Source organism: Arachis hypogaea, chromosome 1 (genome assembly GCF_003086295.3).
Source record: "Arachis hypogaea cultivar Tifrunner chromosome 1, arahy.Tifrunner.gnm2.J5K5, whole genome shotgun sequence".
NCBI lineage: Eukaryota > Viridiplantae > Streptophyta > Magnoliopsida > Fabales > Fabaceae > Arachis > Arachis hypogaea.
The window spans coordinates 93,079,585-93,085,584 of NC_092036.1; positions in this window are offsets into that span (position 1 = coordinate 93,079,585).

Here is a 6,000-nt window from a genome sequence, read left to right on the forward strand (position 1 = left end):
TCAACGGGAGGTTGGCAGCCTTGTTCAGATTCCTGGCCGGATCAGCAATAAGATCTCTCCCCTTCTACGCTACTCTAAGGAAGGGAAAGGAGTTTGAATGGACAGCGGAATGCGAGCAAACCTTTCAAGACTTCAAAAGATTCATGGGACAGCCACATATACTAACTCGGCCATGGGAAGGAAAACCACTCATATTGTACCTCACAGTTGGAAATGGGGCAGTAGCCTCAGCGCTAGTCCGAGAAGACAACAGCGGGCAACAACCCATATACTTCATCAGCAAAGCATTACAAGGATCTGAGCTGAACTACCAAAAAATAGAAAAGTTCGCTTACGCTCTCATACTAACATTACGACGACTTCGCCCATACGTCTAGGCTCACACCATTAGAGTTCGGACCAACCAGCCCATAAAAAGGGATTTCACAAAAACAGACTTGGCGGGCATAACCTTGCAATGGGCAGTCGAGTTGTCCGAATTTGATCTCCAATATGAAGCTCAAACAGCAATCAAATCACAACACCTAGCCCACTTCATTGCAGAATTTACAAACACACTGGAAATCCCCACAGAATGGAATCTCTACGTGGATGGTTCCTCAAACAAAACTGGAAGCGGCGCATGAGTGATAATTGAAAGCAACCAAGGAACCCAAATCGAACTCTCCCTTAAATTTGGGCTCCCTGCCTCAAACAATCAAGCAAAATATAAGGCACTACTAGCTGGTTTAAAGCTGGCTAGGGAGGTTAGAGCTCAAAAACTTATCATCTTCAGTGACTCACAGGTAGTCACTTCACAAATAACGGGAAGCTACCAAGCCAAAGATCCCCCTATAAAAAAGTACTTGGATAAAACCAGAGAACAGCTCGAACAACTCGGTGAATATATGATTCATCACATACCCCGAAAACAGAATACCCGAGCCAACGCAGTTTCAAAACTAGCCAGCACTAAGCCAGGGGGCAATAATAGAAGCCTTATCCAAGAAATCTTACAAAATCCATCAATCTCAGAAAAAGAAAAAGTCATGACTATAACAGGTTAGGATCAAGGATGGATGACCCCCATAATAAACTACCTCAAAACAGAAGCACTCCCCGCAGAGGAAAAAGAGGCAAAGAGGTTGAAGCAGGAAGCACAATATTATACTATCATAAATAATACTCTACACAATAGAGGGATTTCAATACCACTGTTAAAATACGTGCCGACTTCCAACACAAAAGACGTCTTAGAAGAAGTACACAGTGGCATTTGTGGCAATCACCTCGGAGCGCAGGCACTCACCAAAAAGGTACTTCGGGCAGAATTTTATTGGCCAACTCTACAAAAAGAAGCTGTAGAATTTGTAAGGACATGTTCATCATGTCAGAAACATGCCAACTTCTACATCACCCCACCAGAGGAACTCATCAGCATGACCTCACCTTGGCCGTTCGCAAAATGGGGACTCGATCTTCTCGGACCCTTTCCTCAAGGATCGGGAAAAGTCAAATTCCTCATTGTGTGAATAGACTATTTCACAAAATGGATTGAGGCAGAACCCCTAGCTAACGCCACTACTCAAAGAAGTCGAAAATTTCTATATAGAAACATTGTCACAAGGTTTGGGGTTCCATACTCCATCACCACAGACAATGGTACTCAGTTCACAAACGCAGGCTTTAGAAAGCTAGCAGCCGACTTGAATATAAGACAACAATTCACCTCTGTTGAACATCCCCAAGCCAATGGACAAGCTGAAGCTGCCAACAAAGTCATACTGGCTGGGCTGAAGCGGAGGTTACAAGATGCAAAGGGAGCCTGAGCCGAGGAGCTCCCACAGGTTTTATGGGCATATCGAACAACGCCACATTCCACCACAAAGGAATCACCCTTTCGATTAGCATATGGAATGGAGGCAATGATCCCAGTAGAGATTGAAGAAAGGTCGCCTAGAGTGATCCACTATAGCGAAGAAGCCAACTCCCAACTTCAAAGGGAAGAGCTCGACCTACTTCTGGAAGTCCGAGAAAGAGCTCGGATAAGGGAAGAGGCATTAAAATGACGAATGGCTTCCAGATACAATCAAAAGGTAATACAGCGAGCCTTTGCTGAGGACGACCTCATTCTAATCCAAAATGACATTGGAACAACTCGACCTGGAGAAGGAAAGCTGATAGCAAACTAGAAAGGACCCTACCGAGTCATAGAAGTGCTGGAAAAAGGGCTACTACAGGCTTTCCGAACTCGACGGGAGAGAGCTTCCTAGGTCATGGCACGCCTGCAACCTAAGAAGGTACTATAGTTAGGGATGATAAAGGACCTTGGGACAAGGCGAACTCTTTTTCCTGAAAAGGTTTTTTAACGAGGTGCCAAGACCAAGACCTACAAATCACCCGACTTAGGAAATTAACCCCCGCATATAAATATATATATATATATATTTGCATTTTCTTTTAATAAAATCTGTTCAGATTTTCTACAAACGCTCAAGCCGCATTATTCCAAAATATTCATCGCCCGATTATAAAGCTACAGATCGACAGAAAGTGAAAACCAATTCATTGTGCGATCACGATAAAGACCAAAAATGAAAGCCAAATTCATTAAAAGGTCGACCAAATGAGGGTTAAAAACTGAACTCTACGAAATCAGAAAAGATGAAAACAGAATAATGCAAGAAGTTATAGAAGGTGATCCATAGAAAGGACCTGACGAGGTCCTAATAAAATGGATTGCTATAAAATAAATTGAAGACTAGCCGGCACAAAGAAGTCGGACCAGCCACAACAACCCAAGTTATAAGTAAAGCCTTGGAAAGAAGTATGGCCAACCCTATAAAAGAGGATTACTATAACTTAGAAGAGCCCGACATGACGAAGTCGGACTCCTACAAAAAGTTACAAAAGGTAATCCCTGAAAGAGACCTGAACAAAGTCCAAGAAAGAGGATTACCAAGTAACTCGACAGGGCCCGACATGATGAAGTCGGCCCAAGATATAAAGTTACAGAAGGTAATCCCTGAAAGAGACCTGAAAAAGGTCCAAGAAAGAAGATTACAAAGTAACTCGACAAGGTCCGACATGATGAAGTGGCCCAAGATATAAAGTTACAAAAGGTAATCCCTGAAAGAGACCTGAACAAAGTCCGAGAAAGAGGATTACCAAGTAACTCGACAGGGCCCGACATGATGAAGTCGGCCCTAGATATAAAGTTACAGAAGGTAATCCCTGAAAGAGACCTGAACAAGGTCCAAGAAAGAGGATTACCAAGTAACTCGACAGGATCCGAAATGATAAAGCTACCCCTGGAAGAGACCTAAGTAAAAGTCCAAAAAGGAGGGTTACAAACAAACAACTCGGGCAAAAACCAAGTTGAAGAAATCAGCAATCTCAGTATTATAATTCCTAACAAAGACCTGAACAAAAGTTTAAAATTGTTGAAAGCAACGTCAGGCAAAGGAATCAAGTCGATCATCCTAATACTCTCAAAGACTACGAAGATTCCAAGACAAGTGCAAACAGATATGATATAAAAACAGAAAGTCATAATAATAGCCAGCTTCAGAGGCCAACAAATTCAGCCTACAAAGCGGGAAAACTATTTTGTTTATCAAAATAAAGTTGTTAAAACCAGCAACTAAAAAAGTGTCAAAAGTCAACAAAATAAGGAGTTCAAAAGCCCACAAGTTGGGCTATTTACACAAAAAGTTACAGAAATTGATTAAACACCCAAAGGCTTCTCAACAGCATCAGCACGGGGTGAAGGAGGGTGAGTTTGGAGAGGCACTACATCCACTGTCCCGTCATCCCAATTCAATATCTGGCAATCAGGATCTGCTATGGAACAAGCTGGAGTTGAAGAAGCCGACACGACAGAAGCTTTGGCAACAGGCTCAGAGGGAGGCTAAACATCATCATCATCAGGATCATCGGGAATAATCTTACCATCCTTCACGACATTATCCAAGCTAAATAAAGCAAGGTCGACCTCCGGGGCAATAACCCAAACCTGCTCCTTTAGGTTCTCATAAGCAGCAGTTACGCTGCCCACAAGGTGATCCTGGAGCTTCGAATAATCAACCCGGACCAACTCTAACTCCCCTCTGAGATGCATCACTTCTCGGTAAGTCATGACATAGCTGTCTTTGTGCTTCAATGCCACATCCTCAGCCAACCACACAGAGGCCGCCAGGGCAAGAGAGCTGGCCTTCTCCCCTTCCAGCTCCTTCTCCAACTTAGTCACCTCTGCTTCAAGCTCCTCCTTCAGACCCTTCATCCAATCAAACTCTCGCTTAGCTTCCTCCATAAACGCTTTGGTAGCATGCAGAGAAAGATTTTGAGCAGTCCGATACAGAGCAGCTCCCATATGAACCATCTAAACACTGCTTCGAGTTATAAAATCCAAGTGATGAAGTAGAGAAACATCATCCAAAGAGAAGGCACCATAAGGGGCGATCTGCTGGTCGACAAAGCCAATAGGGTCAAAATTCGGGGCATCCAGATTGAAAGGTTTGACGATTCGAGGTCTTTTAGGAGGAGGAATGGCCAAAGAAGAAACCACGACAGTAGTAGAAGATTGTGGGGGATCCACTAAACGAAACCGAGGAGTAGGGATCATTCTCCTCAGGCTAGGAGAACTCAGCACAGACAGCTTCAATGGGACCTGAGAGGACCCTTCCCTATCTACACGGGCCGAGGTGTTTTGAGCTGCAGTAGCTTTCCTCGCCTTCTTGAAGGCCTTCATTGCATCATTATTCTTGGCCATCTCTGAAAAATGGAAAACAACAATTCATCATACTGGGAAAATAAGGGAAAAGCAAAAAATAAGAAATAGTATACATCAAGTAATACCCAATATATTTCGGACAAGGGAGGGGTCTCCCAAATATTTTTTGGTATCTAAATGAGGAGGTTCCCCCCAAAGATCCTCCAAAACTATCACAAAGGCCTGTTCGACCTCATCAAGCATCTCCCACGTATAATGGGACACTACTACATTCTGCTGCCAATGTAAAGGAACGGATGGCTCCCCATTCACTTCCAAAAAAAAGGGATGAGCTCCCTCAACAGCTCGAACCTTGAAAAAATAATTCTTGAAGTCCCTAAAAGACTCATCGTACATGGTAAAAACCTTATGTCCTTGTGCAGATCTAAAAGAAACCCACGAGGCTTTCTTTTTTGAAGAGATTCTGGGCTTAGTTAAAACAAACAAGTAAAGAAAAAGAGTTTGAGAAGGGGTAACATTCAGTTCTTGACAAAGAAGTTGAAAAATCTTAATAAAGCCCCAAGAGTTTGGATGAAGCTGCGACGGAGCTACATTACATGACCACAACAAATCGGTCTCAAACAAGGTAAAAGGAAAAGTGATATCCAACTGGCTGAAGAAATAGTCATATGCATAAAAGAAAAGGCGCTCCCCCTGGGTCAGGACAGGGAAGCAAACCCTCTCCTCAGAGTCAGGTGCCACCAACTCATAATTCTTCTCTTGATCCCTACTCTTACAGAGATGGTGATGCTTCCTAAGCTCCACACAGAATTCAGCATTAACCACAGAAACACACATCAAAACAACGGAGTCTAACCAATCAGACATACCCTCAGGAACCTTAGAAGATGTCTCTACAATATTTTTGCGAGAAGACATAGCCAACTAGTCCTACAAACAAGAAAAGGAGAGTGGATTACTGAAAACATCTCGGAAGAAATCAAAGCAACTCAGCCAGCACAGTCCAAACATGGCACAAACAACAAAAGGAAACCCCATGAACCACACCAAGAAGGTCCAGGGGCATCGTTTGGAGGCAATAAGAGAATAAATATTCATGAAAATCTACAAGACTAATGTCCCAACAAGAAACCCGCAGCAAGAACAAAGAGAAACCCTTTCCAAGAAAAATAAACGCGAAGAAGATCAAACGAGCCGCCAAAAGAAAAAGTTACAACAGTTCAGAAATCAGCAGTAGCATATGAAGCCCTAAAGAGTCAAACCAGGAAAATACACTCAGAAGTATACGT